Source organism: Amia ocellicauda, unplaced genomic scaffold (assembly GCF_036373705.1).
Source record: "Amia ocellicauda isolate fAmiCal2 unplaced genomic scaffold, fAmiCal2.hap1 HAP1_SCAFFOLD_46, whole genome shotgun sequence".
In the NCBI taxonomy this organism is placed as follows: domain Eukaryota; kingdom Metazoa; phylum Chordata; class Actinopteri; order Amiiformes; family Amiidae; genus Amia; species Amia ocellicauda.
In genome coordinates this window covers 662301-687926 of record NW_027102982.1, presented here as the reverse complement: position 1 = coordinate 687926, position 25626 = coordinate 662301, and the positions used below count along the sequence as shown (strand labels likewise).

At 46.4% G+C, this 25626-nt stretch overlaps 23 non-coding genes and 52 pseudogenes across 23 annotated transcripts; all 75 read right to left on the bottom strand.

Annotated features, from left to right (window-relative positions):
* Nucleotides 1-200: 200 nt before the first annotated feature.
* LOC136736008 (5S ribosomal RNA) lies at nt 201-319 on the bottom strand. The gene has a single exon (XR_010811528.1). It is a non-coding gene; the product is annotated as a 5S ribosomal RNA (ribosomal RNA).
* Nucleotides 320-542: 223 nt separating this feature from the next.
* Nucleotides 543-661, bottom strand: LOC136736016 (uncharacterized; annotated as a pseudogene).
* Nucleotides 662-872: 211 nt separating this feature from the next.
* Nucleotides 873-991, bottom strand: LOC136736481 (5S ribosomal RNA). The gene has a single exon (XR_010811674.1). It is a non-coding gene; the product is annotated as a 5S ribosomal RNA (ribosomal RNA).
* A 220-nt stretch (nt 992-1211) lies between these two features.
* LOC136736295 (5S ribosomal RNA) lies at nt 1212-1330 on the bottom strand. Its single transcript, XR_010811656.1, has one exon. It is a non-coding gene; the product is annotated as a 5S ribosomal RNA (ribosomal RNA).
* A 214-nt stretch (nt 1331-1544) lies between these two features.
* On the bottom strand, nt 1545-1663 carry LOC136736015 (uncharacterized; annotated as a pseudogene).
* A 211-nt stretch (nt 1664-1874) lies between these two features.
* On the bottom strand, nt 1875-1993 carry LOC136736336 (5S ribosomal RNA). Its single transcript, XR_010811660.1, has one exon. It is a non-coding gene; the product is annotated as a 5S ribosomal RNA (ribosomal RNA).
* Nucleotides 1994-2213: 220 nt separating this feature from the next.
* On the bottom strand, nt 2214-2332 carry LOC136736477 (uncharacterized; annotated as a pseudogene).
* A 227-nt stretch (nt 2333-2559) lies between these two features.
* LOC136736413 (uncharacterized) lies at nt 2560-2678 on the bottom strand (annotated as a pseudogene).
* Nucleotides 2679-2904: 226 nt separating this feature from the next.
* Nucleotides 2905-3023, bottom strand: LOC136736224 (uncharacterized; annotated as a pseudogene).
* Nucleotides 3024-3234: 211 nt separating this feature from the next.
* Nucleotides 3235-3353, bottom strand: LOC136736098 (5S ribosomal RNA). The gene has a single exon (XR_010811538.1). It is a non-coding gene; the product is annotated as a 5S ribosomal RNA (ribosomal RNA).
* A 210-nt stretch (nt 3354-3563) lies between these two features.
* LOC136736526 (uncharacterized) lies at nt 3564-3682 on the bottom strand (annotated as a pseudogene).
* A 209-nt stretch (nt 3683-3891) lies between these two features.
* LOC136736276 (uncharacterized) lies at nt 3892-4010 on the bottom strand (annotated as a pseudogene).
* A 209-nt stretch (nt 4011-4219) lies between these two features.
* LOC136736029 (uncharacterized) lies at nt 4220-4338 on the bottom strand (annotated as a pseudogene).
* A 216-nt stretch (nt 4339-4554) lies between these two features.
* Nucleotides 4555-4673, bottom strand: LOC136736155 (5S ribosomal RNA). Its single transcript, XR_010811593.1, has one exon. It is a non-coding gene; the product is annotated as a 5S ribosomal RNA (ribosomal RNA).
* Nucleotides 4674-4888: 215 nt separating this feature from the next.
* On the bottom strand, nt 4889-5007 carry LOC136736604 (uncharacterized; annotated as a pseudogene).
* Nucleotides 5008-5217: 210 nt separating this feature from the next.
* Nucleotides 5218-5337, bottom strand: LOC136736600 (uncharacterized; annotated as a pseudogene).
* A 217-nt stretch (nt 5338-5554) lies between these two features.
* Nucleotides 5555-5673, bottom strand: LOC136736540 (uncharacterized; annotated as a pseudogene).
* Nucleotides 5674-5882: 209 nt separating this feature from the next.
* LOC136736387 (uncharacterized) lies at nt 5883-6001 on the bottom strand (annotated as a pseudogene).
* A 209-nt stretch (nt 6002-6210) lies between these two features.
* Nucleotides 6211-6329, bottom strand: LOC136736225 (5S ribosomal RNA). Its single transcript, XR_010811650.1, has one exon. It is a non-coding gene; the product is annotated as a 5S ribosomal RNA (ribosomal RNA).
* Nucleotides 6330-6553: 224 nt separating this feature from the next.
* LOC136736550 (5S ribosomal RNA) lies at nt 6554-6672 on the bottom strand. The gene has a single exon (XR_010811681.1). It is a non-coding gene; the product is annotated as a 5S ribosomal RNA (ribosomal RNA).
* A 220-nt stretch (nt 6673-6892) lies between these two features.
* Nucleotides 6893-7011, bottom strand: LOC136736622 (5S ribosomal RNA). Its single transcript, XR_010811689.1, has one exon. It is a non-coding gene; the product is annotated as a 5S ribosomal RNA (ribosomal RNA).
* A 223-nt stretch (nt 7012-7234) lies between these two features.
* LOC136736014 (uncharacterized) lies at nt 7235-7353 on the bottom strand (annotated as a pseudogene).
* A 211-nt stretch (nt 7354-7564) lies between these two features.
* On the bottom strand, nt 7565-7683 carry LOC136736304 (uncharacterized; annotated as a pseudogene).
* Nucleotides 7684-7892: 209 nt separating this feature from the next.
* Nucleotides 7893-8011, bottom strand: LOC136736391 (uncharacterized; annotated as a pseudogene).
* A 209-nt stretch (nt 8012-8220) lies between these two features.
* On the bottom strand, nt 8221-8339 carry LOC136736212 (5S ribosomal RNA). The gene has a single exon (XR_010811648.1). It is a non-coding gene; the product is annotated as a 5S ribosomal RNA (ribosomal RNA).
* Nucleotides 8340-8562: 223 nt separating this feature from the next.
* LOC136736538 (5S ribosomal RNA) lies at nt 8563-8681 on the bottom strand. Its single transcript, XR_010811680.1, has one exon. It is a non-coding gene; the product is annotated as a 5S ribosomal RNA (ribosomal RNA).
* Nucleotides 8682-8901: 220 nt separating this feature from the next.
* Nucleotides 8902-9020, bottom strand: LOC136736610 (5S ribosomal RNA). Its single transcript, XR_010811688.1, has one exon. It is a non-coding gene; the product is annotated as a 5S ribosomal RNA (ribosomal RNA).
* Nucleotides 9021-9243: 223 nt separating this feature from the next.
* On the bottom strand, nt 9244-9362 carry LOC136736013 (uncharacterized; annotated as a pseudogene).
* A 211-nt stretch (nt 9363-9573) lies between these two features.
* On the bottom strand, nt 9574-9692 carry LOC136736469 (5S ribosomal RNA). Its single transcript, XR_010811673.1, has one exon. It is a non-coding gene; the product is annotated as a 5S ribosomal RNA (ribosomal RNA).
* A 220-nt stretch (nt 9693-9912) lies between these two features.
* LOC136736283 (5S ribosomal RNA) lies at nt 9913-10031 on the bottom strand. The gene has a single exon (XR_010811655.1). It is a non-coding gene; the product is annotated as a 5S ribosomal RNA (ribosomal RNA).
* A 214-nt stretch (nt 10032-10245) lies between these two features.
* LOC136736012 (uncharacterized) lies at nt 10246-10364 on the bottom strand (annotated as a pseudogene).
* Nucleotides 10365-10575: 211 nt separating this feature from the next.
* LOC136736457 (5S ribosomal RNA) lies at nt 10576-10694 on the bottom strand. Its single transcript, XR_010811672.1, has one exon. It is a non-coding gene; the product is annotated as a 5S ribosomal RNA (ribosomal RNA).
* A 219-nt stretch (nt 10695-10913) lies between these two features.
* Nucleotides 10914-11032, bottom strand: LOC136736070 (uncharacterized; annotated as a pseudogene).
* A 211-nt stretch (nt 11033-11243) lies between these two features.
* LOC136736303 (uncharacterized) lies at nt 11244-11362 on the bottom strand (annotated as a pseudogene).
* Nucleotides 11363-11571: 209 nt separating this feature from the next.
* Nucleotides 11572-11690, bottom strand: LOC136736200 (5S ribosomal RNA). The gene has a single exon (XR_010811638.1). It is a non-coding gene; the product is annotated as a 5S ribosomal RNA (ribosomal RNA).
* A 224-nt stretch (nt 11691-11914) lies between these two features.
* LOC136736011 (uncharacterized) lies at nt 11915-12033 on the bottom strand (annotated as a pseudogene).
* Nucleotides 12034-12243: 210 nt separating this feature from the next.
* On the bottom strand, nt 12244-12362 carry LOC136736144 (5S ribosomal RNA). Its single transcript, XR_010811582.1, has one exon. It is a non-coding gene; the product is annotated as a 5S ribosomal RNA (ribosomal RNA).
* A 220-nt stretch (nt 12363-12582) lies between these two features.
* On the bottom strand, nt 12583-12701 carry LOC136736162 (5S ribosomal RNA). The gene has a single exon (XR_010811600.1). It is a non-coding gene; the product is annotated as a 5S ribosomal RNA (ribosomal RNA).
* A 215-nt stretch (nt 12702-12916) lies between these two features.
* Nucleotides 12917-13035, bottom strand: LOC136736010 (uncharacterized; annotated as a pseudogene).
* Nucleotides 13036-13245: 210 nt separating this feature from the next.
* On the bottom strand, nt 13246-13364 carry LOC136736317 (uncharacterized; annotated as a pseudogene).
* Nucleotides 13365-13584: 220 nt separating this feature from the next.
* LOC136736047 (uncharacterized) lies at nt 13585-13703 on the bottom strand (annotated as a pseudogene).
* A 224-nt stretch (nt 13704-13927) lies between these two features.
* Nucleotides 13928-14046, bottom strand: LOC136736025 (uncharacterized; annotated as a pseudogene).
* Nucleotides 14047-14256: 210 nt separating this feature from the next.
* LOC136736154 (5S ribosomal RNA) lies at nt 14257-14375 on the bottom strand. The gene has a single exon (XR_010811592.1). It is a non-coding gene; the product is annotated as a 5S ribosomal RNA (ribosomal RNA).
* A 219-nt stretch (nt 14376-14594) lies between these two features.
* On the bottom strand, nt 14595-14713 carry LOC136736041 (uncharacterized; annotated as a pseudogene).
* Nucleotides 14714-14929: 216 nt separating this feature from the next.
* Nucleotides 14930-15047, bottom strand: LOC136736464 (uncharacterized; annotated as a pseudogene).
* Nucleotides 15048-15255: 208 nt separating this feature from the next.
* LOC136736594 (uncharacterized) lies at nt 15256-15374 on the bottom strand (annotated as a pseudogene).
* A 223-nt stretch (nt 15375-15597) lies between these two features.
* On the bottom strand, nt 15598-15716 carry LOC136736199 (5S ribosomal RNA). Its single transcript, XR_010811637.1, has one exon. It is a non-coding gene; the product is annotated as a 5S ribosomal RNA (ribosomal RNA).
* A 216-nt stretch (nt 15717-15932) lies between these two features.
* LOC136736244 (uncharacterized) lies at nt 15933-16051 on the bottom strand (annotated as a pseudogene).
* A 558-nt stretch (nt 16052-16609) lies between these two features.
* LOC136736121 (5S ribosomal RNA) lies at nt 16610-16728 on the bottom strand. Its single transcript, XR_010811560.1, has one exon. It is a non-coding gene; the product is annotated as a 5S ribosomal RNA (ribosomal RNA).
* Nucleotides 16729-16949: 221 nt separating this feature from the next.
* LOC136736003 (uncharacterized) lies at nt 16950-17068 on the bottom strand (annotated as a pseudogene).
* A 219-nt stretch (nt 17069-17287) lies between these two features.
* Nucleotides 17288-17406, bottom strand: LOC136736498 (uncharacterized; annotated as a pseudogene).
* Nucleotides 17407-17621: 215 nt separating this feature from the next.
* LOC136736514 (uncharacterized) lies at nt 17622-17740 on the bottom strand (annotated as a pseudogene).
* A 219-nt stretch (nt 17741-17959) lies between these two features.
* LOC136736342 (uncharacterized) lies at nt 17960-18078 on the bottom strand (annotated as a pseudogene).
* Nucleotides 18079-18301: 223 nt separating this feature from the next.
* Nucleotides 18302-18420, bottom strand: LOC136736443 (uncharacterized; annotated as a pseudogene).
* Nucleotides 18421-18640: 220 nt separating this feature from the next.
* On the bottom strand, nt 18641-18759 carry LOC136736582 (uncharacterized; annotated as a pseudogene).
* Nucleotides 18760-18969: 210 nt separating this feature from the next.
* Nucleotides 18970-19088, bottom strand: LOC136736388 (5S ribosomal RNA). Its single transcript, XR_010811665.1, has one exon. It is a non-coding gene; the product is annotated as a 5S ribosomal RNA (ribosomal RNA).
* Nucleotides 19089-19297: 209 nt separating this feature from the next.
* LOC136736233 (uncharacterized) lies at nt 19298-19416 on the bottom strand (annotated as a pseudogene).
* A 224-nt stretch (nt 19417-19640) lies between these two features.
* On the bottom strand, nt 19641-19759 carry LOC136736040 (uncharacterized; annotated as a pseudogene).
* Nucleotides 19760-19978: 219 nt separating this feature from the next.
* Nucleotides 19979-20097, bottom strand: LOC136736454 (uncharacterized; annotated as a pseudogene).
* A 211-nt stretch (nt 20098-20308) lies between these two features.
* On the bottom strand, nt 20309-20427 carry LOC136736525 (uncharacterized; annotated as a pseudogene).
* A 209-nt stretch (nt 20428-20636) lies between these two features.
* On the bottom strand, nt 20637-20755 carry LOC136736341 (uncharacterized; annotated as a pseudogene).
* Nucleotides 20756-20970: 215 nt separating this feature from the next.
* Nucleotides 20971-21089, bottom strand: LOC136736069 (uncharacterized; annotated as a pseudogene).
* A 213-nt stretch (nt 21090-21302) lies between these two features.
* Nucleotides 21303-21421, bottom strand: LOC136736439 (uncharacterized; annotated as a pseudogene).
* A 210-nt stretch (nt 21422-21631) lies between these two features.
* Nucleotides 21632-21750, bottom strand: LOC136736220 (uncharacterized; annotated as a pseudogene).
* A 221-nt stretch (nt 21751-21971) lies between these two features.
* On the bottom strand, nt 21972-22090 carry LOC136736280 (uncharacterized; annotated as a pseudogene).
* A 210-nt stretch (nt 22091-22300) lies between these two features.
* On the bottom strand, nt 22301-22419 carry LOC136736522 (uncharacterized; annotated as a pseudogene).
* Nucleotides 22420-22644: 225 nt separating this feature from the next.
* On the bottom strand, nt 22645-22763 carry LOC136736446 (uncharacterized; annotated as a pseudogene).
* Nucleotides 22764-22982: 219 nt separating this feature from the next.
* LOC136736009 (uncharacterized) lies at nt 22983-23101 on the bottom strand (annotated as a pseudogene).
* Nucleotides 23102-23324: 223 nt separating this feature from the next.
* Nucleotides 23325-23443, bottom strand: LOC136736002 (uncharacterized; annotated as a pseudogene).
* A 210-nt stretch (nt 23444-23653) lies between these two features.
* Nucleotides 23654-23772, bottom strand: LOC136736423 (uncharacterized; annotated as a pseudogene).
* Nucleotides 23773-23988: 216 nt separating this feature from the next.
* Nucleotides 23989-24107, bottom strand: LOC136736133 (5S ribosomal RNA). Its single transcript, XR_010811571.1, has one exon. It is a non-coding gene; the product is annotated as a 5S ribosomal RNA (ribosomal RNA).
* A 214-nt stretch (nt 24108-24321) lies between these two features.
* Nucleotides 24322-24440, bottom strand: LOC136736581 (uncharacterized; annotated as a pseudogene).
* Nucleotides 24441-24650: 210 nt separating this feature from the next.
* LOC136736524 (uncharacterized) lies at nt 24651-24769 on the bottom strand (annotated as a pseudogene).
* A 209-nt stretch (nt 24770-24978) lies between these two features.
* On the bottom strand, nt 24979-25097 carry LOC136736401 (uncharacterized; annotated as a pseudogene).
* A 224-nt stretch (nt 25098-25321) lies between these two features.
* LOC136736475 (uncharacterized) lies at nt 25322-25440 on the bottom strand (annotated as a pseudogene).
* Between the last annotated feature and the right edge of the window lie 186 nt (nt 25441-25626).

Below are 25626 nucleotides of genomic sequence, written 5' to 3'. Positions count from 1 at the left end.
TGTCTCTTAAAGGCTGGCGGGTATTGACGGAATTTCCAGCAAAAAAAAAAAAAAAAAAAATAGAAAAATGGAGGGAAAAATATCAGTGCAGGAAAGGGTGTTGAAAGTAGCCGGGTACGTGTACAATTCTTCAATTATATCTCCTGGAGACAGAAAGAGAGTATTAAGAGCTACGATGAAGTTACCCAGGAGACGTAAAAGGCTTGCAGCACCTGGTATTTCTAGGAGGTCTCCCATCCAAGTACTGACCAGGCCCTGCCCCGTTTAGCTTCCGAGATCTGACGAGATCGGGCGCATTCAGGACGGTGTGGCCACAAGCTGAAAGGCCTGGCTGCATGATGTCTCTTAAAGGTTGGCGGGTATTGACAGAACTTCCAGCAAAAAAAAAAAAGAAAAAAAGAAAAAGAAAAATGGATGGAAAAAAATCAGTGCAGCAAAGGGTGTTGACAGTAGCTGGATACGTGTACAATACTTCAATTATATCTCCTCCAGACAGAGAGAGAGTATTAAGAGCTACGATAAAGTTACCCAGGAGACGTAAAAGCTTGCAGCACTAGGTATTTCCAGGAGGTCTCACTTTCATGTACTGACCAGGTCCTGCCCCGTTTAGCTTCCGAGATCTGACGAGATCGGGCGCGTTCAGGATGGTGTGGCCGTAAGCCGAGATGCCTGGCTGCATGATGTCTCTTAAAGGCTGGCGGGTATTGACGGAACTGCCAGCAAAAAAAAAAAAAGAAAAATAGAGGGAAATATACCAGTGCAGCAAAGGGTGTTGAAAGTAGCCGGGTACGTGTACAATTCTTCAATTACATCTCCTGGAGACAGAAAGAGAGTATTAAGAGCTACGATGAAGTTACCCAGGAGACGTAAAAAGCTTGCAGCACCTGGTATTTCTAGGAGGTCTCCCATCCAAGTACTGACCAGGCCCTGCCCCGTTTAGCTTCCGAGATCTGACGAGATCGGGCGCGTTCAGGACGGTGTGGCCGCAAGCCAAGAGGCCTGGCTGCATGATGTCTCTTAAAGGCTGGCGGGTATTGACGGAATTTCCAGCAAAAAAAAAAAAAAAAAAAATAGAAAAATGGAGGGAAAAATATCAGTGCAGGAAAGGGTGTTGAAAGTAGCCGGGTACGTGTACAATTCTTCAATTATATCTCCTGGAGACAGAAAGAGAGTATTAAGAGCTACGATGAAGTTACCCAGGAGACGTAAAAGGCTTGCAGCACCAGGTATTTCTAGGAGGTCTCCCATCCAAGTACTGACCAGGCCCTGCCCCGTTTAGCTTCCGAGATCTGACGAGATCGGGCGCGTTCAGGATGGTGTGGCCGCAAGCCAAGAGGCCTGGCTGCATGATGTCTCTTAAAGGTTGGCGGGTATTGACGGAACTTCCAGCAAAAAAAAAAAAAAAAAAAAAAATGGATGGAAAAATATCAGTGCAGCAAAGGGTGTTGACAGTAGCTGGGTACGTGTACTATACTTCAATTATATCTCCTCCAGACAGATAGAGAGTATTAAGAGCTACGATAAAGTTACCCAGGAGACGTAAAAGCTTGCAGCACTAGGTATTTCCAGGAGGTCTCACTTTCATGTACTGACCAGGTCCTGCCCCGTTTAGCTTCCGAGATCTGACGAGATCGGGCGCGTTCAGGATGGTGTGGCCGTAAGCCAAGATGCCTGGCTGCATGATGTCTCTTAAAGGCTGGCGGGTATTGACGGAACTGCCAGCAAAAAAAAAAAAAGAAAAATAGAGGGAAATATACCAGTGCAGCAAAGGGTGTTGAAAGTAGCCGGGTACGTGTACAATTCTTCAATTACATCTCCTGGAGACAGAAAGAGAGTATTAAGAGCTACGATGAAGTTACCCAGGAGACGTAAAAAGCTTGCAGCACCTGGTATTTCTAGGAGGTCTCCCATCCAAGTACTAACCAGGCCCTGCCCCGTTTAGCTTCCGAGATCTGACGAGATCGGGCGCGTTCAGGACGGTGTGGCCGCAAGCCAAGAGGCCTGGCTGCATGATGTCTCTTAAAGGCTGGCGGGTATTGACGGAATTTCCAGCAAAAAAAAAAAAAAAAAAAATAGAAAAATGGAGGGAAAAATATCAGTGCAGCAAAGGGTGTTGAAAGTTGCCTGGTACGTGTACAATTCTTCAATTATATCTCCTCCAGACAGAAAGAGAGAATTAAGAGCTACGATGAAGATACCCAGGAGACGTAAAAAGTTTGCAACACCTCGTATTTCCAGAAGGTCACCCATAAAAGTACTGACCAGGCCCTGCCCCGTTTAAATTCCGAGATCTGACGAGATCGGGCGCGTTCAGGACGGTGTGGCCGCAAGCCAAGAGGCCTTGCTGCATGATGTCTCTTAAAGGCTGGCGGGTATTGACGGAACTTCCAGCAAAAAAAAATAAAAAAATAAAAAGAAAAAGAAAAATGGAGGGAAAAATATCAGTGCAGCAAAGGGTGTTGAAAGTAGACGGGTACGTGTACAATACTTCAATTATATCTCCTCCAGACAGAAAGAGAGAATTAAGAGCTACGATGAAGATACCCAGGAGACGTTAAAAGCTTGCAGCACCAGGTATTTCCTGGAGGTCTCCCATCCAAGTACTGATCAGGCCCTGCCCCGTTTAGCTTCCGAGATCTGACGAGATAGGGCGCGTTCAGGACAATGTGGCCGCAAGCCAAGAGGCCTGGCTGCATGATGTCTCTTAAAGGCTGACGGGTATTGACGGAACTTCCAGCAAAAAAAAAAAAAATAAAGAAAGAAAAAGAAAAATGGAGGGAAAAATATCAGTGCAGTAATGGGTTTTGAAAGTAGCCGGGTACGTGTACAATTCTTCAATTATATCTCCTCCAGACAGAAAGAGAGTATTAAGAGCTACGATGAAGTTACCCAGGAGACGTAAAAAGCTTGCAGCACCTGGCATTTCCAGGAGGTCACCCATCCAAGTACTGACCAGGCCCTGCCCCGTTTAAATTCCAAGATCTGATGAGATCGGGGGCGTTCAGGACGGTGTGGCTGCAAGCCGAGAGGCCTGGCTGCATGATGTCTCTTAATGGTTGGCGGGTTGTGACGGAACATCCAGCAAATAAAAAAAAAGAGAAATGGTGGTAAAAATATCAGTGCAGCAAAGGGTGTTGAAAGTAGCCAGGTACATGTACAATTCTTCAATTATATCTCCTCCAGACTGAAAGAGAGTATTAAGAGCTACGATGAAGTTACCCAGGAGACGTAAAAAGCTTGCAGCACCTGGTATTTCCAGGAGGACACCCATCCAAGTACTGACCAGGCCCTGCCCCGTTTGGCTTCCGAGATCTGACGAGATCGGGCGCGTTCAGGATGGTGTGGCCGCAAGCCAAGATGCCTGGCTGCATGATGTCTCTTAAAGGCTGGCGGGTATTGACGGAACAGCCAGCAAAAAAAAAAAAGAGAAATGGAGGGAAAAATATCAGTGCAGCAAAGGCTGTTGAAAGTAGCCGGGTACGTGTACAACTCTTCAATTATATCTCCTCCAGACAGAAAGAGAGAATTAAGAGCTACGATGAAGTTACCCAGGAGACGTAAAAAGTTTGCAGCACCTCGTATTTCCAGAAGGTCACCTATAAAAGTACTGACCAGGCCCTGCCCCGTTTAAATTCCGAGATCTGACGAGATCGGGCGCGTTCAGGACGGTGTGGCCGCAAGCCGAGAGGCCTGGCTGCATGATGTCTCTTAAAGGCTGGCGGGTATTGACGGAACTGCCAGCAAAAATAAAAAGAAAAATAGAGGGAAAAATACCAGTGCAGCAAAGGCTGTTGAAAGTAGCCGGGTACTTGTACAATTCTTCAATTATATCTCCTCCAGACTGAAAGAGAGTATTAAGAGCTACGATGAAGTTACCCAGGAGACATAAAAAGCTTGCAGCACCTGGTATTTCTAGGAGGTCTCCCATCCAAGTACTGACCAGGTCCTGCCCCGTTTAGCTTTCGAGATCTGACGAGATCGGGCGCGTTCAGGATGGTGTGGCCGCAATCCGAGACGCCTGGCTGCATGATGTCTCTTAAAGGCTGGCGGGTATTGACGGAACTGCCAGCAAAAAAAAAAAGAAAAATAGAGGGAAATATACCAGTGCAGCAAAGGGTGTTGAAATTAGCCGGGTACGTGTACAATTCTTCAATTATATCTCCTGGAGACAGAAAGAGAGTATTAAGAGCTACGATGAAGTTACCCAGGAGACGTAAAAAGCTTGCAGCACCTGGTATTTCCAGGAGGTCACACATCCAAGTATTGACCAGGCCCTGCCCCGTTCAGCTTCCGAAATCTGATATGATCGGGCGCATTCAGGACAGTGTGACTACAAGCCAAGAGGCCGGGCTGCATGATGTCTCTTAAAGGCTGGCGGATATTGACGGAACTTCCAGCAAAAAAATAAAATAAAAAGAAAAATGGAGGGAAAAATATCAGTGCAGCAAAGGGTGTTGAAAGTAGCCTAGTACGTGTACAATTCTTCAATTATATCTCCTGGAGACAGAAAGAGAGTATTAAGAGCTACGATGAAGTTACGCAGGAGACGTAAAAGGCTTGCAGCACCTGGTATTTCTAGGAGGTCTCCCATCCAAGTACTGACCAGGCCCTGCCCCGTTTAGCTTCCGAGATCTGACGAGATCGGGCGCATTCAGGACGGTGTGGCCGCAAGCCGAGAGGCCTGGCTGCATGATGTCTCTTAAAGGTTGGCGGGTATTGACGGAACTTCCAGCAAAAAAAAAAAAAAAAAAGAAAAATGGATGGAAAAATATCAGTGCAGCAAAGGGTGTTGACAGTAGCTGGGTACGTGTACAATACTTCAATTATATCTCCTCCAGACAGAGAGAGAGTATTAAGAGCTACGATAAAGTTACCCAGGAGACGTAAAAGCTTGCAGCACTAGGTATTTCCAGGAGGTCTCACTTTCATGTACTGACCAGGTCCTGCCCCGTTTAGCTTCTGAGATCTGATGAGATCGGGCGCGTTCAGGATGGTGTGGCCGCAAGCCAAGATGCCTGGCTGCATGATGTCTCTTAAAGGCTGGCGGGTATTGACGGAACTGCCAGCAAAAAAAAAAAAGAAAAATAGAGGGAAATATACCAGTGCAGCAAAGGGTGTTGAAAGTAGCCGGGTACGTTTACAATTCTTCAATTATATCTTCTCCAGACAGAAAGAGAGTATTAAGAGCTACGATGAAGTTCCCCAGGAGACGTAAAAAGCTGGCAGCACCTGGTATTTCCAGGAGGTCTCACATTTAAGTACTGACCAGGTCCTGCCCCGTTTAGCTTCCGAGATCTGACAAGATCGGGCGCGTTCAGGACGGTGTGGCCGGCAAGCCGAGATGTCTGGCTGCATGATGTCTCTTAAAGGCTAGCGGGTATTGACGGAATTTCCAGCAAAAAAAGAAAAAATAAAAAGAAAAATGGATGGAAAAATATCAGTGCAGCAAAGGGTGTTGACAGTAGCTGGGTACGTGTACAATTCTTCAATTATATCTCCTGGAGACAGAAAGAGAGTATTAAGAGCTACGATAAAGTTTCCCAGGAGACGTAAAAGCTTGCAGCACCAGGTATTTCCAGGAGGTCTCACATTCATGTACTGACCAGGTCCTGCCCCGATTAGCTTCCGAGATCTGACGAGATCGGGCGCATTCAGGATTGTGTGGCCGCAAGCCGAGATGTCTGGCTGCATGATGTCTCTTAAAGGCTGGCGGGTATTGACGGAACTGCCAGCAAAAAAAAAAAGAAAAATAGAGGGAAATATACCAGTGCAGCAAAGGGTGTTGAAAGTAGCCGGGTACGTGTACAATTCTTCAATTATATCTCCTGGAGACAGAAAGAGAGTATTAAGAGCTACGATGAAGTTACCCAGGAGACGTAAAAAGCTTGCAGCACCTGGTATTTCTAGGAGATCTCCCATCCAAGTACTGACCAGGCCCTGCCTCGTTTAGCTTCCGAGGTCTGACGAGATCGGGCGCTTTCAGGATTGTGTGGCCGCAAGCCGAGATGTCTGGCTGCATGATGTCTCTTAAAGGCTGGCGGGTATTGACGGAACTGCCAGCAAAAAAAAAAAGAAAAATAGAGGGAAATATACCAGTGCAGCAAAGGGTGTTGAAAGTAGCCGGGTACGTGTACAATTCTTCAATTATATCTCCTGGAGACAGAAAGAGAGTATTAAGAGCTACGATGAAGTTACCCAGGAGACGTAAAAAGCTTGCAGCACCTGGTATTTCTAGGAGGTCTCCCATCCAAATACTGACCAGGCCCTGCCCCGTTTAGCTTCCGAGATCTGACGAGATCGGGCGCATTCAGGACGGTGTGGCCACAAGCTGAAAGGCCTGGCTGCATGATGTCTCTTAAAGGTTGGCGGGTATTGACAGAACTTCCAGCAAAAAAAAAAAAGAAAAAAAGAAAAAAGAAAAATGGATGGAAAAAAATCAGTGCAGCAAAGGGTGTTGACAGTAGCTGGATACGTGTACAATACTTCAATTATATCTCCTCCAGACAGAGAGAGAGTATTAAGAGCTACGATAAAGTTACCCAGGAGACGTAAAAGCTTGCAGCACTAGGTATTTCCAGGAGGTCTCCCATCCAAATACTGACCAGGCCCTGCCCCGTTTAGCTTCCGAGATCTGACGAGATCGGGCGCGTTCAGGACGGTGTGGCCGCAAGCCAAAAGGCCTGGCTGCATGATGTCTCTTAAAGGCTGGCGGGTATTGACGGAATTTCCAGCAAAAAAAAAAAAAAAAAAAATAGAAAAATGGAGGGAAAAATATCAGTGCAGGAAAGGGTGTTGAAAGTAGCCGGGTACGTGTACAATTCTTCAATTATATCTCCTGGAGACAGAAAGAGAGTATTAAGAGCTACGATGAAGTTACCCAGGAGACGTAAAAGGCTTGCAGCACCTGGTATTTCTAGGAGGTCTCCCATCCAAGTACTGACCAGGCCCTGCCCCGTTTAGCTTCCGAGATCTGACGAGATCGGGCGCATTCAGGACGGTGTGGCCACAAGCTGAAAGGCCTGGCTGCATGATGTCTCTTAAAGGTTGGCGGGTATTGACAGAACTTCCAGCAAAAAAAAAAAAGAAAAAAAGAAAAAGAAAAATGGATGGAAAAAAATCAGTGCAGCAAAGGGTGTTGACAGTAGCTGGATACGTGTACAATACTTCAATTATATCTCCTCCAGACAGAGAGAGAGTATTAAGAGCTACGATAAAGTTACCCAGGAGACGTAAAAGCTTGCAGCACTAGGTATTTCCAGGAGGTCTCACTTTCATGTACTGACCAGGTCCTGCCCCGTTTAGCTTCCGAGATCTGACGAGATCGGGCGCGTTCAGGATGGTGTGGCCGTAAGCCGAGATGCCTGGCTGCATGATGTCTCTTAAAGGCTGGCGGGTATTGACGGAACTGCCAGCGAAAAAAAAAAAAGAAAAATAGAGGGAAATATACCAGTGCAGCAAAGGGTGTTGAAAGTAGCCGGGTACGTGTACAATTCTTCAATTATATCTCCTGGAGACAGAAAGAGAGTATTAAGAGCTACGATGAAGTTACCCAGGAGACGTAAAAAGCTTGCAGCACCTGGTATTTCTAGGAGGTCTCCCATCCAAGTACTGACCAGGCCCTGCCTCGTTTAGCTTCCGAGGTCTGACGAGATCGGGCGCTTTCAGGATTGTGTGGCCGCAAGCCGAGATGTCTGGCTGCATGATGTCTCTTAAAGGCTGGCGGGTATTGACGGAACTGCCAGCAAAAAAAATAAGAAAAATAGAGGGAAATATACCAGTGCAGCAAAGGGTGTTGAAAGTAGCCGGGTACGTGTACAATTCTTCAATTATATCTCCTGGAGACAGAAAGAGAGTATTAAGAGCTACGATGAAGTTACCCAGGAGACGTAAAAAGCTTGCAGCACCTGGTATTTCTAGGAGATCTCCCATCCAAGTACTGACCAGGCCCTGCCTCGTTTAGCTTCCGAGGTCTGACGAGATCGGGCGCTTTCACGATTGTGTGGCCGCAAGCCGAGATGTCTGGCTGCATGATGTCTCTTAAAGGCTGGCGGGTATTGACGGAACTGCCAGCAAAAAAAAAAAGAAAAATAGAGGGAAATATACCAGTGCAGCAAAGGGTGTTGAAAGTAGCCGGGTACGTGTACAATTCTTCAATTATATCTCCTGGAGACAGAAAGAGAGTATTAAGAGCTACGATGAAGTTACCCAGGAGACGTAAAAAGCTTGCAGCACCTGGTATTTCTAGGAGGTCTCCCATCCAAATACTGACCAGGCCCTGCCCCGTTTAGCTTCCGAGATCTGACGAGATCGGGCGCATTCAGGACGGTGTGGCCACAAGCTGAAAGGCCTGGCTGCATGATGTCTCTTAAAGGTTGGCGGGTATTGACAGAACTTCCAGCAAAAAAAAAAAGAAAAAAAGAAAAAAGAAAAATGGATGGAAAAAAATCAGTGCAGCAAAGGGTGTTGACAGTAGCTGGATACGTGTACAATACTTCAATTATATCTCCTCCAGACAGAGAGAGAGTATTAAGAGCTACGATAAAGTTACCCAGGAGACGTAAAAGCTTGCAGCACTAGGTATTTCCAGGAGGTCTCCCATCCAAATACTGACCAGGCCCTGCCCCGTTTAGCTTCCGAGATCTGACGAGATCGGGCGCGTTCAGGACGGTGTGGCCGCAAGCCAAAAGGCCTGGCTGCATGATGTCTCTTAAAGGCTGGCGGGTATTGACGGAATTTCCAGCAAAAAAAAAAAAAAAAAAAATAGAAAAATGGAGGGAAAAATATCAGTGCAGGAAAGGGTGTTGAAAGTAGCCGGGTACGTGTACAATTCTTCAATTATATCTCCTGGAGACAGAAAGAGAGTATTAAGAGCTACGATGAAGTTACCCAGGAGACGTAAAAGGCTTGCAGCACCTGGTATTTCTAGGAGGTCTCCCATCCAAGTACTGACCAGGCCCTGCCCCGTTTAGCTTCCGAGATCTGACGAGATCGGGCGCATTCAGGACGGTGTGGCCACAAGCTGAAAGGCCTGGCTGCATGATGTCTCTTAAAGGTTGGCGGGTATTGACAGAACTTCCAGCAAAAAAAAAAAAGAAAAAAAGAAAAAGAAAAATGGATGGAAAAAAATCAGTGCAGCAAAGGGTGTTGACAGTAGCTGGATACGTGTACAATACTTCAATTATATCTCCTCCAGACAGAGAGAGAGTATTAAGAGCTACGATAAAGTTACCCAGGAGACGTAAAAGCTTGCAGCACTAGGTATTTCCAGGAGGTCTCACTTTCATGTACTGACCAGGTCCTGCCCCGTTTAGCTTCCGAGATCTGACGAGATCGGGCGCGTTCAGGATGGTGTGGCCGTAAGCCGAGATGCCTGGCTGCATGATGTCTCTTAAAGGCTGGCGGGTATTGACGGAACTGCCAGCAAAAAAAAAAAAAGAAAAATAGAGGGAAATATACCAGTGCAGCAAAGGGTGTTGAAAGTAGCCGGGTACGTGTACAATTCTTCAATTACATCTCCTGGAGACAGAAAGAGAGTATTAAGAGCTACGATGAAGTTACCCAGGAGACGTAAAAAGCTTGCAGCACCTGGTATTTCTAGGAGGTCTCCCATCCAAGTACTGACCAGGCCCTGCCCCGTTTAGCTTCCGAGATCTGACGAGATCGGGCGCGTTCAGGACGGTGTGGCCGCAAGCCAAGAGGCCTGGCTGCATGATGTCTCTTAAAGGCTGGCGGGTATTGACGGAATTTCCAGCAAAAAAAAAAAAAAAAAAAATAGAAAAATGGAGGGAAAAATATCAGTGCAGGAAAGGGTGTTGAAAGTAGCCGGGTACGTGTACAATTCTTCAATTATATCTCCTGGAGACAGAAAGAGAGTATTAAGAGCTACGATGAAGTTACCCAGGAGACGTAAAAGGCTTGCAGCACCAGGTATTTCTAGGAGGTCTCCCATCCAAGTACTGACCAGGCCCTGCCCCGTTTAGCTTCCGAGATCTGACGAGATCGGGCGCGTTCAGGATGGTGTGGCCGCAAGCCAAGAGGCCTGGCTGCATGATGTCTCTTAAAGGTTGGCGGGTATTGACGGAACTTCCAGCAAAAAAAAAAAAAAAAAAAAAAATGGATGGAAAAATATCAGTGCAGCAAAGGGTGTTGACAGTAGCTGGGTACGTGTACTATACTTCAATTATATCTCCTCCAGACAGATAGAGAGTATTAAGAGCTACGATAAAGTTACCCAGGAGACGTAAAAGCTTGCAGCACTAGGTATTTCCAGGAGGTCTCACTTTCATGTACTGACCAGGTCCTGCCCCGTTTAGCTTCCGAGATCTGACGAGATCGGGCGCGTTCAGGATGGTGTGGCCGTAAGCCAAGATGCCTGGCTGCATGATGTCTCTTAAAGGCTGGCGGGTATTGACGGAACTGCCAGCAAAAAAAAAAAAAGAAAAATAGAGGGAAATATACCAGTGCAGCAAAGGGTGTTGAAAGTAGCCGGGTACGTGTACAATTCTTCAATTACATCTCCTGGAGACAGAAAGAGAGTATTAAGAGCTACGTTGAAGTTACCCAGGAGACGTAAAAAGCTTGCAGCACCTGGTATTTCTAGGAGGTCTCCCATCCAAGTACTGACCAGGCCCTGCCCCGTTTAGCTTCCGAGATCTGACGAGATCGGGCGCGTTCAGGACGGTGTGGCCGCAAGCCAAGAGGCCTGGCTGCATGATGTCTCTTAAAGGCTGGCGGGTATTGACGGAATTTCCAGCAAAAAAAAAAAAAAAAAAAATAGAAAAATGGAGGGAAAAATATCAGTGCAGGAAAGGGTGTTGAAAGTAGCCGGGTACGTGTACAATTCTTCAATTATATCTCCTGGAGACAGAAAGAGAGTATTAAGAGCTACGATAAAGTTACCCAGGAGACGTAAAAGCTTGCAGCACTAGGTATTTCCAGGAGGTCTCACTTTCATGTACTGACCAGGTCCTGCCCCGTTTAGCTTCCGAGATGTGACGAGATCGGGCGCGTTCAGGATGGTGTGGCCGCAAGCCGAGATGCCTGGCTGCATGATGTCTCTTAAAGGCTGGCGGGTATTGACGGAACTGCCAGCGAAAAAAAAAAAAGAAAAATAGAGGGAAATATACCAGTGCAGCAAAGGGTGTTGAAAGTAGCCGGGTACGTGTACAATTCTTCAATTATATCTCCTGGAGACAGAAAGAGAGTATTAAGAGCTACGATGAAGTTACCCAGGAGACGTAAAAAGCTTGCAGCACCTGGTATTTCTAGGAGGTCTCCCATCCAAGTACTGACCAGGCCCTGCCTCGTTTAGCTTCCGAGGTCTGACGAGATCGGGCGCTTTCAGGATTGTGTGGCCGCAAGCCGAGATGTCTGGCTGCATGATGTCTCTTAAAGGCTGGCGGGTATTGACGGAACTGCCAGCAAAAAAAAAAAGAAAAATAGAGGGAAATATACCAGTGCAGCAAAGGGTGTTGAAAGTAGCCGGGTACGTGTACAATTCTTCAATTATATCTCCTGGAGACAGAAAGAGAGTATTAAGAGCTACGATGAAGTTACCCAGGAGACGTAAAAAGCTTGCAGCACCTGGTATTTCTAGGAGGTCTCCCATCCAAATACTGACCAGGCCCTGCCCCGTTTAGCTTCCGAGATCTGACGAGATCGGGCGCATTCAGGACGGTGTGGCCACAAGCTGAAAGGCCTGGCTGCATGATGTCTCTTAAAGGTTGGCGGGTATTGACAGAACTTCCAGCAAAAAAAAAAAAGAAAAAAAGAAAAAAGAAAAATGGATGGAAAAAAATCAGTGCAGCAAAGGGTGTTGACAGTAGCTGGATACGTGTACAATACTTCAATTATATCTCCTCCAGACAGAGAGAGAGTATTAAGAGCTACGATAAAGTTACCCAGGAGACGTAAAAGCTTGCAGCACTAGGTATTTCCAGGAGGTCTCACTTTCATGTACTGACCAGGTCCTGCCCCGTTTAGCTTCCGAGATCTGACGAGATCGGGCGCGTTCAGGATGGTGTGGCCGTAAGCCGAGATGCCTGGCTGCATGATGTCTCTTAAAGGCTGGCGGGTATTGACGGAACTGCCAGCAAAAAAAAAAAAGAAAAATAGAGGGAAATATACCAGTGCAGCAAAGGGTGTTGAAAGTAGCCGGGTACGTGTACAATTCTTCAATTACATCTCCTGGAGACAGAAAGAGAGTATTAAGAGCTACGATGAAGTTACCCAGGAGACGTAAAAAGCTTGCAGCACCTGGTATTTCTAGGAGGTCACCCATCCAAGTACTGACCAGGCCCTGCCCCGTTTAGCTTCCGAGATCTGACGAGATCGGGCGCGTTCAGGACGGTGTGGCCGCAAGCCAAGAGGCCTGGCTGCATGATGTCTCTTAAAGGCTGGCGGGTATTGACGGAATTTCCAGCAAAAAAAAAAAAAAAAAAAATAGAAAAATGGAGGGAAACATATCAGTGCAGCAAAGGGTGTTGAAAGTAGCCGGGTACGTGTACAATTCTTCAATTATATCTCCTGGAGACAGAAAGAGAGTATTAAGAGCTACGATGAAGTTACCCAGGAGACGTAAAAGGCTTGCAGCACCAGGTATTTCTAGGAGGTCTCCCATCCAAGTACTGACCAGGCCCTGCCCCGTTTAGTTTCCGAGATCTGACGAGATCGGGCGCGTTCAGGATGGTGTGGCCGCAAGCCAAGAGGCCTGGCTGCATGATGTCTCTTAAAGGTTGGCGGGTATTGACGGAACTTCCAGCAAAAAAAAAAAAAAAAAAAAAAAATGGATGGAAAAATATCAGTGCAGCAAAGGGTGTTGACAGTAGCTGGGTACGTGTACTATACTTCAATTATATCTCCTCCAGACAGATAGAGAGTATTAAGAGCTACGATAAAGTTACCCAGGAGACGTAAAAGCTTGCAGCACTAGGTATTTCCAGGAGGTCTCACTTTCATGTACTGACCAGGTCCTGCCCCGTTTAGCTTCCGAGATCTGACGAGATCGGGCGCGTTCAGGATGGTGTGGCCGTAAGCCAAGATGCCTGGCTGCATGATGTCTCTTAAAGGCTGGCGGGTATTGACGGAACTGCCAGCAAAAAAAAAAAAGAAAAATAGAGGGAAATATACCAGTGCAGCAAAGGGTGTTGAAAGTAGCCGGGTACGTGTACAATTCTTCAATTACATCTCCTGGAGACAGAAAGAGAGTATTAAGAGCTACGATGAAGTTACCCAGGAGACGTAAAAAGCTTGCAGCACCTGGTATTTCTAGGAGGTCTCCCATCCAAGTACTGACCAGGCCCTGCCCCGTTTAGCTTCCGAGATCTGACGAGATCGGGAGCATTCAGGACGTTGTGGCCACAAGTCAAAAGGCCTGGCTGCATGATGTCTCTTAAAGGTTGGCGGGTATTGACGGAACTTCCAGCAAAAAGAAAAAAAAAAAAAAATAGAAAAATGGAAGGAAAAATATCAGTGCAGGAAAGGGTGTTGAAAGTAGCCGGGTACGTGTACAATTCTTCAATTATATCTCCTGCAGACTGAAAGAGAGTATTAAGAGCTACGATAAAGTTACCCAGGAGACGTAAAAGCTTGCAGCACCTGGTATTTCCAGGAGATCTCACATTCAAGTACTGACCAGGTCCTGCCCCGTTTAGCTTCCGAGATCTGACGATATCATGCGCATTCAGGACGGTGTGGCCGAAAGCCGAGAGGCCCAGCTGCATGATGTCTCTTAAAGGTTGGCGGGTATTGACGGAACTTCCAGCAAAAAAAAAAAAGAAAAAAAGAAAAAAGAAAAATGGATGGAAAAATATCAGTGCAGCAAAGGGTGTTGACAGTAGCTGGGTACGTGTACAATACTTCAATTATATCTCCTCCAGAGAGAGAGAGAGTATTAAGAGCTACGATAAAGTTACCCAGGAGACGTAAAAGCTTGCAGCACTAGGTATTTCCAGGAGGTCTCACTTTCATGTACTGACCAGGTCCTGCCGCGTTTAGCTTCCGAGATCTGACGAGATCGGGCGCATTCAGGACGGTGTGGCCACAAGCCGAAAGGCCTGGCTGCATGATGTCTCTTAAAGGTTGGCGGGTATTGACGGAACTGCCAGCAAAAAAAAAATAGAAAAATAGAGGGATATATACCAGTGCAGCAAAGGGTGTTGAAAGTAGCCGGGTACGTGTACAATTCTTCAATTATATCTCCTGGAGACAGAAAGAGAGTATTAAGAGCTACGATGAAGTTACCCAGGAGACGTAAAAAGCTTGCAGCACCTAGTATTTCTAGGAGGTCTCCCATCCAAGTACTGACCAGGCCCTACCCCGTTTAGCTTCCGAGATCTGACGAGATCGGGCGCATTCAGGACGGTGTGGCCACAAGCCAAAAGGCCTGGCTGCATGATGTCTCTTAAAGGTTGGCGGGTATTGACGGAACTTCCAGCAAAAAGAAAAACAAAAAAAATAGAAAAATGGAGGGAAAAATATCAGTGCAGGAAAGGGTGTTGAAAGTAGCCGGGTACGTGTACAATTCTTCAATTATATCTCCTGCAGACTGAAAGAGAGTATTAAGAGCTACGATAAAGTTACCCAGGAGACGTAAAAGCTTGCAGCACCTGGTATTTCCAGGAGGTCTCACATTCAAGTACTGACCAGGTCCTGCCCCGCTTAGCTTCCGAGATCTGACGATATCATGCGCATTCAGGACGGTGTGGCCGAAAGCCGAGAGGCCCAGCTGCATGATGTCTCTTTAAGGCTGGCGGGTATTGACGGAACTTCCAGCAAAAAAAAAAAGAAAAAAGAAAAATGGAGGGAAAAATATCAGTGCAGCAAAGGGTTTTGAAAGTAGCCGGGTACGTGTACAATTCTTCAATAATATCTCCTACAGACTGAAAGAGAGTATTAAGAGCTATGATGAAGTTACCCAGGAGACGTAAAAAGCTTGCAGCACCTGGTATTTCTAGGAGGTCTCCCATCCAAGTACTGACCAGGACCTGCCCCGTTAGCTTCCGAGATTTGACGAGATCGGGCGCGTTCAGGATGGTGTGGCCGCAAGCCGAGATGCCTGGCTGCATGATGTCTCTTAAAGGCTGGCGGGTATTGACGGAACTGCCAGCAAAAAAAAAAAGAAAAATAGAGGGAAATATACCAGTGCAGCAAAGGGTGTTGAAAGTAGCCGGGTACGTGTACAATACTTCAATTATATCTCCTCCAGACAGATAGAGAGTATTAAGAGCTACGATAAAGTTACCCAGGAGACGTAAAAGCTTGCAGCACGAGGTATTTCCAGGAGGTCTCACATTCATGTACTGACCAGGTCCTGCCCCGTTTAGCTTCCGAGATCTGACAAGATCGGGCGCGTTCAGGACGGTGTGGCCGCAAGCCGAGATGTCTGGCTGCATGATGTCTCTTAAAGGCTGGCGGGTATTGACGGAATTTCCAGCAAAAAAAAAAAAAAAAAAAAAGAAAAATGGAGGGAAAAATATCAGTGCAGGAAAGGGTGTTGATAGTAGCCGGGTACGTACGTGTACAATTCTTCAATTATATCTCCTGGAGACAGAAAGAGAGTATTAAGAGCTACGATGAAGTTACCCAGGAGACGTAAAAAGCTTGCAGGACCTGGTATTTCCAGGAGGTCTCCCATCAAAGTACTGACCAGGCCCTGCCCCGTTTTGCTTCCGAGATCTGACGAGATCGGGCGCGTTCAGGATGGTGTGGCCGCAAGCCAAGATGCCTGGCTGCATGATGTCTCTTAAAGGCTGGCGGGTATTGACGGAACTGCCAGCAAAAAAAAAAAAAAAAAAGAAAAATGGATGGAAAAATATCAGTGCAGCAAATAGTGTTGACAGTAGCTGGGTACGTGTACAATACTTCAATTATATCTCCTCCAGACAGATAGAGAGTATTAAGAGCTACGATGAAGTTACCCAGGAGACGTAAAAAGCTTGCAGCACCTGGTATTTCTAGGAGCTCTCCCATCCAAGTACTGACCAGGCCCTGCCCCGTTTAGCTTCCGAGATCTGACGAGATCGGGCGCATTCAGGACGGTGTGGCCACAAGCCGAAAGGCCTGGCTGCATGATGTCTCTTAAAGGTTGGCGGGTATTGACGGAACTTCCAGCAAAAAAAAAAAAAAAAAAAAATAGAAAAATGGAGGGAAAAATATCAGTGCAGGAAAGGGTGTTGAAAGTAGCCGGGTACGTGTACAATTCTTCAATTATATCTCCTGCAGACTGAAAGAGAGTATTAAGAGCTACGATAAAGTTACCCAGGAGACGTAAAAGCTTGCAGCACCTGGTATTTCCAGGAGGTCTCACATTCAAGTACTGACCAGGTCCTGCCCGTTTAGCTTCCGAGATCTGACGATATCATGCGCGTTCAGGACGGTGTGGCCGAAAGCCAAGAGGCCCGGCTGCATGATTCCTCTTAAAGGCTGGCGGGTATTGACGGAACTTCCAGCAAAAAAAAAAAAAAAAAAAAATGGAAAATGGAGGGAAAAATATCAGTGCAGCAAAGGCTGTTGAAAGTAGCCGGGTACGTGTACAATACTTCAATTATATCTCCTCCAGACAGATAGAGAGTATTAAGAGCTACGATGAAGTTTCCCAGGAGACGTAAAAAGCTTGCAGCACCAGGTATTTCCAGGAGGTCTCCCATCCAAGTACTGACCAGGCCCTGCCCCGCTTAGCTTCCAAGATCTGATGAGATCGGGCGTGTTCAGGACGGTGTGGCCGCAAGCCAAGAGGCCTGGCTGCATGATGTCTCTTAAAGGCTGGCGGGTATTGACGGAACTTCCAGCAAAAAATAAAAAATAAATAAATAGAAAAATGGAGGGAAAAATATCAGTGCAGGACAGGGTGTTGAAAGTAGCCGGGTACATGTACAATTCTTCAATTATATCTCCTCCAGACTGAATGAGAGTATTAAGAGCTACGCTGAAGTTACCCAGGAGATGTAAAAAGCTTTCAGCACCTGGTATTTCCAGGAGGTCTCACATTCATGTACTGACCAGGTCCTGCCCCGTTTAGCTTCCAAGATCTGACGAGATCGGGCGAGTTCAGGATGGTGTGGCCGCAAGCCGAGATGCCTGGCTGCATGATGTCTCTTAAAGGCTGGCGGGTATTGACGGAATTTCCAGCAAAAAAAAAAAAAAAAAAAATAGAAAACTGGAGGGAAAAATATCAGTGCAGGAAAGGGTGTTGAAAGTAGCCGGGTACGTGTACAATTCTTCAATTATATCTCCTCCAGACAGATAGAGAGTATTAAGAGCTACGATAAAGTTACCCAGGAGACGTAAAAGCTTGCAGCACCAGGTAATTCCAGGAGGTCTCACATTCATGTACTGACCAGGTCCTGCCCCGTTTAGCTTCCGAGATCTGACGAGATCGGGCGCGTTCAGGACGGTGTGGCCGCAAGCCGAGATTTCTGGCTGCATGATGTCTCTTAAAGGCTGGCGTGTATTGACGGAATTTCCAGCAAAAAAAAAAAAAAAAAAGAAAAATGGATGGAGAAATATCAGTGCAGGAAAGGGTGTTGAAAGTAGCCGGGTACGTGTACAATTCTTCAAATATATCTCCTCCAGACAGATAGAGAGTATTAAGAGCTACGATAAAGTTACCCAGGAGACGTAAAAGCTTGCAGCACCAGGTATTTCCAGGAGGTCTCACATTCATGTACTGACCAGGTCCTGCCCCGTTTAGCTTCCAAGATCTGACGAGATCGGGCGAGTTCAGGATGGTGTGGCCGCAAGCCGAGATGCCTGGCTGCATGATGTCTCTTAAAGGCTGGCGGGTATTGACGGAATTTCCAGCAAAAAAAAAAAAAAAAAAAATAGAAAACTGGAGGGAAAAATATCAGTGCAGGAAAGGGTGTTGAAAGTAGCCGGGTACGTGTACAATTCTTCAATTATATCTCCTGGAGACAGAAAGAGAGTATTAAGAGCTACGATAAAGTTACCCAGGAGACGTAAAAGCTTGCAGCACCAGGTATTTCCAGGAGGTCTCACATTCATGTACTGACCAGGCCCTGCCCCGTTTAGCTTCCGAGATCTGACGAGATCGGGCGCATTCAGGACGGTGTGGCCACAAGCCGAAAGGCCTGGCTGCATGATGTCTCTTAAAGGTTGGCGGGTATTGACAGAACTTCCAGCAAAAAAAAAAAAAAAAAAAAAAAAAAGAAAAATGGATGGAAAAATATCAGTGCAGCAAAGGGTGTTGACAGTAGCTGGGTACGTGTACAATTCTTAAATTATATCTCCTCCAGACAGAAAGAAAGAACTAAGAGCTACGATAAAGTTACCCAGGAGACGTAAAATCTTGCAGCACCAGGTATTTCCAGCAGGTCTCCCATCCAAGTACTGACCAGGTCCTGCCCCGTTTAGCTTCCGAGATCTTACGAGATCGGGCACGTTCAGGACGGTTTGGCCGCATGCCGAGAAGCCTGGCTGCATGATGTCTCTTAAAGGTTGGCGGGTATTGACGGAACTTCCAGCAAAAAAAAAAAAAAAAAAAAATAGAAAAATGGAGGGAAAAATATCAGTGCAGGAAAGGGTGTTGACAGTAGCTGGGTACGTGTACAATATTTCAATTATATCTCCTCCAGACAGATAGAGAGTATTGAGAGCTACGATAAAGTTACCCAGGAGACGTAAAAGCTTGCAGCACTAGGTATTTCCAGGAGGTCTCACTTTCATTTACTGACCAGGTCCTGCCCCGTTTAGCTTCCGAGATCTGACGAGATCGGGCGCGTTCAGGATGGTGTGGCCGCAAGCCGAGATGCCTGGCTGCATGATGTCTCTTAAAGGCTGGCGGGTATTGACGGAACTGCCACCAAAAAAAAAAAAGAAAAATAGAGGGAAATATACCAGTGCAGCAAAGGGTGTTGAAAGTAGCCGGGTACGTGTACAATTCTTCAATTATATCTCCTGGAGACAGAAAGAGAGTATTAAGAGCTACGATGAAGTTACCCAGGAGACGTAAAAAGCTTGCAGCACCTGGTATTTCTAGGAGGTCTCCCATCCAAGTACTGACCAGGCCCTGCCCCGTTTAGCTTCCGAGATCTGACGAGATCGGGCGCATTCAGGACGGTGTGGCCGCAAGCCGAGATGCCTGGCTGCATGATGTCTCTTAAAGGTTGGCGGGTATTGACGGAACTTCCAGCAAAAAAAAAAAGAAAAATAGAGGGAAATATACCAGTGCAGCAAAGGGTGTTGAAAGTAGCCGGGTACGTGTACAATTCTTCAATTATATCTCCTGGAGACAGAAAGAGAGTATTAAGAGCTACGATGAAGTTACCCAGGAGACGTAAAAAGCTTGCAGCACCTGGTATTTCTAGGAGGTCTCCCATCCAAGTACTGACAAGGCCCTGCCCCGTTTAGCTTCCGAGATCTGACGAGATCGGGCGCATTCAGGACGGTGTGGCCACAAGCCGAAAGGCCTGGCTGCATGATGTCTCTTAAAGGTTGGCGGGTATTGACGGAACTTCCAGCAAAAAAAAAATAGAAAAAAAGAAAAAAGAAAAATGGATGGAAAAATATCAGTGCAGCAAAGGGTGTTGACAGTAGCTGGATACGTGTACAATACTTCAATTATATCTCCTCCAGACAGAGAGAGAGTATTGAGAGCTACGATAAAGTTACCCAGGAGACGTAAAAGCTTGCAGCACTAGGTATTTCCAGGAGGTCTCACTTTCATGTACTGACCAGGTCCTGCCCCGTTTAGTTTCCGAGATCTGACGAGATCGGGCGCGTTCAGGACGGTGTGGCCACAAGCCGAGACGCCTGGCTGCATGATGTCTCTTAAAGGCTGGCGGGTATTGACGGAATTTCCAGCATAAAAAAAAAAAAAAAAAATAGAAAAATGGAGGGAAAAATATCAGTGCAGGAAATGGTGTTGAAAGTAGCCGGGTACGTGTACAATTCTTCAATTATATCTCCTCCAGACTGAAAGAGAGTATTAAGAGCTACGATAAAGTTACCCAGGAGACGTAAAAGCTTGCAGCACCAGGTATTTCCAGGAGGTCTCACATTCAAGTACTGACCAGGTTCTGCCCCGTTTAGCTTCCGAGATCTGACGAGATCGGGCGTGTTCAGGATGGTGTAGCCGCAAGCCGAGATGCCTGGCTGCATGATGTCTCTTAATGGTTGGCGGGTATTGACGGAACAGCCAGCAAATAAAAAAAAAGAGAAATGGTGGTAAAAATATCAGTGCAGCAAAGGGTGTTGAAAGTAGCCAGGTACATGTACAATTCTTCAATTATATCTCCTCCAGACAGAAAGAGAGAATTAAGAGCTACGATGAAGTTACCCAGGAGACGTAAAAAGTTTGCAGCACCTCGTATTTCCAGAAGGTCACCTATAAAAGTACTGACCAGGCCCTGCCCCGTTTAAATTCCGAGATCTGACGAGATCGGGCGCGTTCAGGACGGTGTGGCCGCAAGCCGAAAGGCCTGGCTGCATGATGTCTCTTAAAGGCTGGCGGGTATTGACGGAACTGCCAGCAAAAATAAAAAGAAAAATAGAGGGAAAAATACCAGTGCAGCAAAGGCTGTTGAAAGTAGCCGGGTACGTGTACAATTCTTCAATTATATCTCCTCCAGACTGAAAAAGAGTATTAAGAGCTACGATGAAGTTACCCAGGAGACATAAAAAGCTTGCAGCTCCTGGTATTTCTAGGAGGTCTCCCATCCAAGTACTGACCAGGTCCTGCCCCGTTTAGCCTCCGAGATCTGACGAGATCGGGCGCGTTCAGGATGGTGTGGCCGCAATCCGAGACGCCTGGCTGCATGATGTCTCTTAAAGGCTGGCGGGTATTGACGGAACTGCCAGCAAAAAAAAAAGAAAAAAGAAAAATGGAGGGAAAAATATCAGTGCAGCAAAGGGTGTTGAAAGTAGCCGGGTACGTGTACAATTCTTCAATTATATCTCTTCCAGACAGAAAGAGAGTATTAAAAGCTACGATGAAGTTACTCAGGAGACGTAAGATGCTTGCAGCACCTTTTATTTCCAGCAGGTCTCCCATGCAAGTACTGAACAGGCACTGCCCCGTTCAGCTTCCGAGGTCTGACGAGATTGGGGGTGTTCAGGGCGGTGTGGCCGCAAGCCGAGAGGCCTGGCTGCATGATGTGTCTTAATGGTTGGCGGGTATTGACGGAGCTTCCAGCAAAAAAAAAAAAAAAGAAAAATGGAGGGAAAAATATCAGTGCAGCAATGGGTGTTGAAAGTAGCCGGGTACGTGTACAATACTTCAATTATATCTCCTCCAGACAGAAAGAGAGTATTAAGAGCTACGATAAACTTACCCAGCAGACGTAAAAAGCTTGCAGCACCTGGTATTTCCAGGAGGTCTCCCATCCAAGTACTGACCAGGCCCTGCCCCACTCAGTTTCCGAGATCTTACGAGATCGGACGCGTTCAGGACGGTGTGGCCGCAAGCCGAGATGCCTGGCTGCATGATGTCTCTTAAAGGCTGGCGGGTATTGACGGAACTGCCAGCAATAAAAAAAAAGAGAAATGGAGGGAGAAATACCAGTGCAGCAAAGGGTGTTGAAAGTAGCCGGGTACGTGTACAATACTTGAATTATATCTCCTCCAGACAGAAAGAGCGTATTAAGAGCTACGATGAAGTTACCCAGGAGACGTAAAAAGCTTGCAGCACCTGGTATTTCTAGGAGGTCAGCCATCCAAGTACTGACCAGGCCCTGCCCCGTTTAGCTTCCGAGATCTTACGAGATCGGGCGCATTCAGGACGGTGTGGCCACAAGCCGAGAGGCCTGGCTGCATGATGTCTCTTAAAGGCTGGCGGGTATTGACGGAATTTCCAGCAAATAAAAAAAAAAAAAAAAATAGAAAAATGGAGGGAAAAATATCAGTGCAGGAAAGGGTGTTGAAAGTAGCCGGGTACGTGTACAATTCTTCAATTATATCTCCTCCAGACAGAAAGAGAGTATTAAGAGCTACGATGAAGTTACCCAGGAGACGTAAAAGGCTTGCAGCACCAGGTATTTCCAGGAGGTCTCACATTCAAGTACTGACCAGGTCCCGCCCCGTTTAGCTTCCGAGATCTGACGAGATCGGGCGCGTTCAGGATGGTGTGGCCGCAAGCCGAGACGCCTGGCTGCATGATGTCTCTTAAAGGCTGGCGGGTATTGACGGAACTTCCAGCAAAAAAAAAAAAGAAAAATAGAGGGAGAAATACCAGTGCAGCAAAGGCTGATGAAAGTAGCCGGGTACGTGTACAATTCCTCAATTATAACACCTCCAGACAGATAGAGAGTATTAAGAGCTACGATTAAGTTTCCCAGGAGACGTAAAAAGCTTGCAGCACCAGGTATTTCCTGGAGGTCTCCCATCCAATAACTGATCAGGCCCTGCCCCGTTTAGTTTCCGAGATCTAACGAGATCAGGCACGTTCAGGACAATGTGGCCGCAAGCCAAGAGGCCTGGCTGTATGATGTCTCTTAATGGCTGGCGGGTATTGATGGAACTTCCAGCAAAAAAAAAAAAAAAAAAAAAGAAAAAGAAAAATGGAGGGAAAAATATCAGTGCAGTAATGGGTTTTGAAAGTAGCCGGGTACGTGTACAATTCTTCAATTATATCTCCTCCAGACAGAAAGAGAGTATTAAGAGCTACGATGAAGTTACCCAGGAGACGTAAAAAGCTTGCAGCACCTGGCATTTCCAGGAGGTCACCCAACCAAGTACTGACCAGACCCTGCCCCGTTTTGCTTCCGAGATATGATGAGATCAGGCGCGTTCAGGATGGTGTGGCCGCAAGCCAAGAGACCTGGCTGCATGATGTCTCTTAAAGGCTGGCAAGTATTGACGGAACTTCCAGCAAAAAAAAAAAAAAAAAAAATAGAAAAAGGGAGGGAAAAATATCAGTGCAGCAAAGGGTGTTGTAAGTAGCCGGGTACATGTACAATTCTTCAATTATATCTCCTCCAGACAGAGAGAGAGTATTAAGAGCTACGATAAAGTTACCCAGGAGACGTAAAAGCTTGCAGCACTAGGTATTTCCAGGAGGTCTCACATTCATGTACTAACCAGGTCCTGCCCCGTTTAGCTTCCGAGATCTGACGAGATCGGGCGCGTTCAGTATGGTGTGGCCGAAAGCCGAGATGCCTGGCTGCACGATGTCTCTTAAAGGATGGCGGGTATTGACGGAATTTCCAGGAACAAAAAAAAAAAAAAAAAAAAAAAAAAAAATGGATGGAAAAATATCAGTGCAGCAAAGGGTGTTGACAGTAGCTGGGTACGTGTACAATACTTCAATTATATCTCCTCCAGACAGATAGAGAGTATTAAGAGCTACGATAAAGTTACCCAGGAGACGTAAAAGCTTGCAATACGAGGTATTTCCAGGAGGTCTCACATTCATGTACTGACCAGGTCCTGCCCCGTTTAGCTTCCGAGATCTGACGAGATCGGGCGCGTTCAAGATGGTGTGGCCGCAAGCCGAGATGCCTGGCTGCATGATGTCTCTTAAAGGCTGGCGGGTATTGACGGAACTGCCAGCAAAAAAAAAAAAGAAAAATAGAGGGAAATATACCAGTGCAGCAAAGGGTGTTGAAAGTAGCCGGGTACGTGTACAATTCTTCAATTATATCTCCTGGAGACAGAAAGAGAGTATTAAGAGCTACGATGAAGTTACCCAGGAGACGTAAAAAGCTTGCAGCACCTGGTATTTCCAGGAGGTCACACATCCAAGTACTGACCAGGCCCTGCCCCGTTTAGCTTCCGAAATCTGATATGATCGGGCGCGTTCAGGACGGTGTGACTACAAGCCAAGAGGCCTGGCTGCATGATGTCTCTTAAAGGCTGGCGGATATTGACGGAACTTCCAGCAAAAAAATAAAATAAAAAGAAAAATGGAGGGAAAAATATCAGTGCAGCAAAGGGTGTTGAAAGTAGCCTAGTAAGTGTACAATTCTTCAATTATATCTCCTGAAGACAGAAAGAGAGTATTAAGAGCTACGATGAAGTTACCCAGGAGACGTAAAAAGCTTGCAGCACCTGGTATTTCTAGGAGGTCTCCCATCCAAGTACTTACCAGGCCCTGCCCCGTTTAGCTTCCGAGATCTGACGAGATCGGGCGCATTCAGGACGGTGTGGCCGCAAGCCGAGAGGCCTGGCTGCATGATGTCTCTTAAAGGTTGGCGGGTATTGACGGAACTTCCAGCAAAAAAAAAAAAAAAAAAAAAAATGGATGGAAAAATATCAGTGCAGCAAAGGGTGTTGACAGTAGCTGGGTAAGTGTACAATACTTCAATTATATCTCCTCCAGACAGATAGAGAGTATTAAGAGCTACGATAAAGTTACCCAGGAGACGTAAAAGCTTGCAGCACCAGGTATTTCCAGGAGGTCTCACATTCATGTACCGACCAGGTCCTGCCCCGTTTAGCTTCCAAGATCTGACGAGATCGGGCGAGTTCAGGATGGTGTGGCCGCAAGCTGAGATGCCTGGCTGCATGATGTCTCTTAAAGGCTGGCGGGTATTGACGGAACTGCCAGCAAAAAAAAAAAAGAAAAATAGAGGGAAATATACCAGTGCAGCAAAGGGTGTTGAAAGTAGCCGGGTACGTGTACAATTCTTCAATTATATCTCCTGGAGACAGAAAGAGAGTATTAAGAGCTACGATGAAGTTACCCAGGAGACGTAAAAAGTTTGCAGCACCTCGTATTTCCAGAAGGTCACCTATAAAAGTACTGACCAGGCCCTGCCCCGTTTAAATTCCGAGATCTGACGAGATCGGGCGCGTTCAGGACGGTGTGGCCGCAAGCCGAGAGGCCTGGCTGCATGATGTCTCTTAAAGGCTGGCGGGTATTGACGGAACTGCCAGCAAAAATAAAAAGAAAAATAGAGGGAAAAATACCAGTGCAGCAAAGGCTGTTGAAAGTAGCCGGGTACGTGTACAATTCTTCAATTATATCTCCTCCAGACTGAAAGAGAGTATTAAGAGCTACGATGAAGTTACCCAGGAGACATAAAAAGCTTGCAGCACCTGGTATTTCTAGGAGGTCTCCCATCCAAGTACTGACCAGGTCCTGCCCCGTTTAGCCTCCGAGATCTGACGAGATCGGGCGCATTCAGGATGGTGTGGCCAGAAGCCGAAAGGCCTGGCTGCATGATGTCTCTTAAAGGTTGGCGGGTATTAACGGAACTTCCAGCAAAAAAAAAAAAAAAAAAAAGAAAAAAGAAAAATGGATGGAAAAATATCAGTGCAGCAAAGGGTGTTGACAGTAGCTGGATACGTGTAGAATACTTCAATTATATCTCCTCCAGACAGAGAGAGAGTATTAAGAGCTACGATAAAGTTACCCAGGAGACGTAAAAGCTTGCAGCACTAGGTATTTCCAGGAGGTCTCACATTCATGTACTGACCAGGTCCTGCCCCGTTTAGCTTCCGAGATCTGACGAGATCGGGCGCGTTCAGGATGGTGTGGCCGCAAGCCGAGATGCCTGGCTGCATGATGTCTCTTAAAGGCTGGCGGGTATTGACGGAACTGCCAGCAAAAAAAAAAAAGAAAAATAGAGGGAAATATACCAGTGCAGCAAAGGGTGTTGAAAGTAGCCGGGTACGTGTACAATTCTTCAATTATATCTCCTGGAGACAGAAAGAGAGTATTAAGAGCTACGA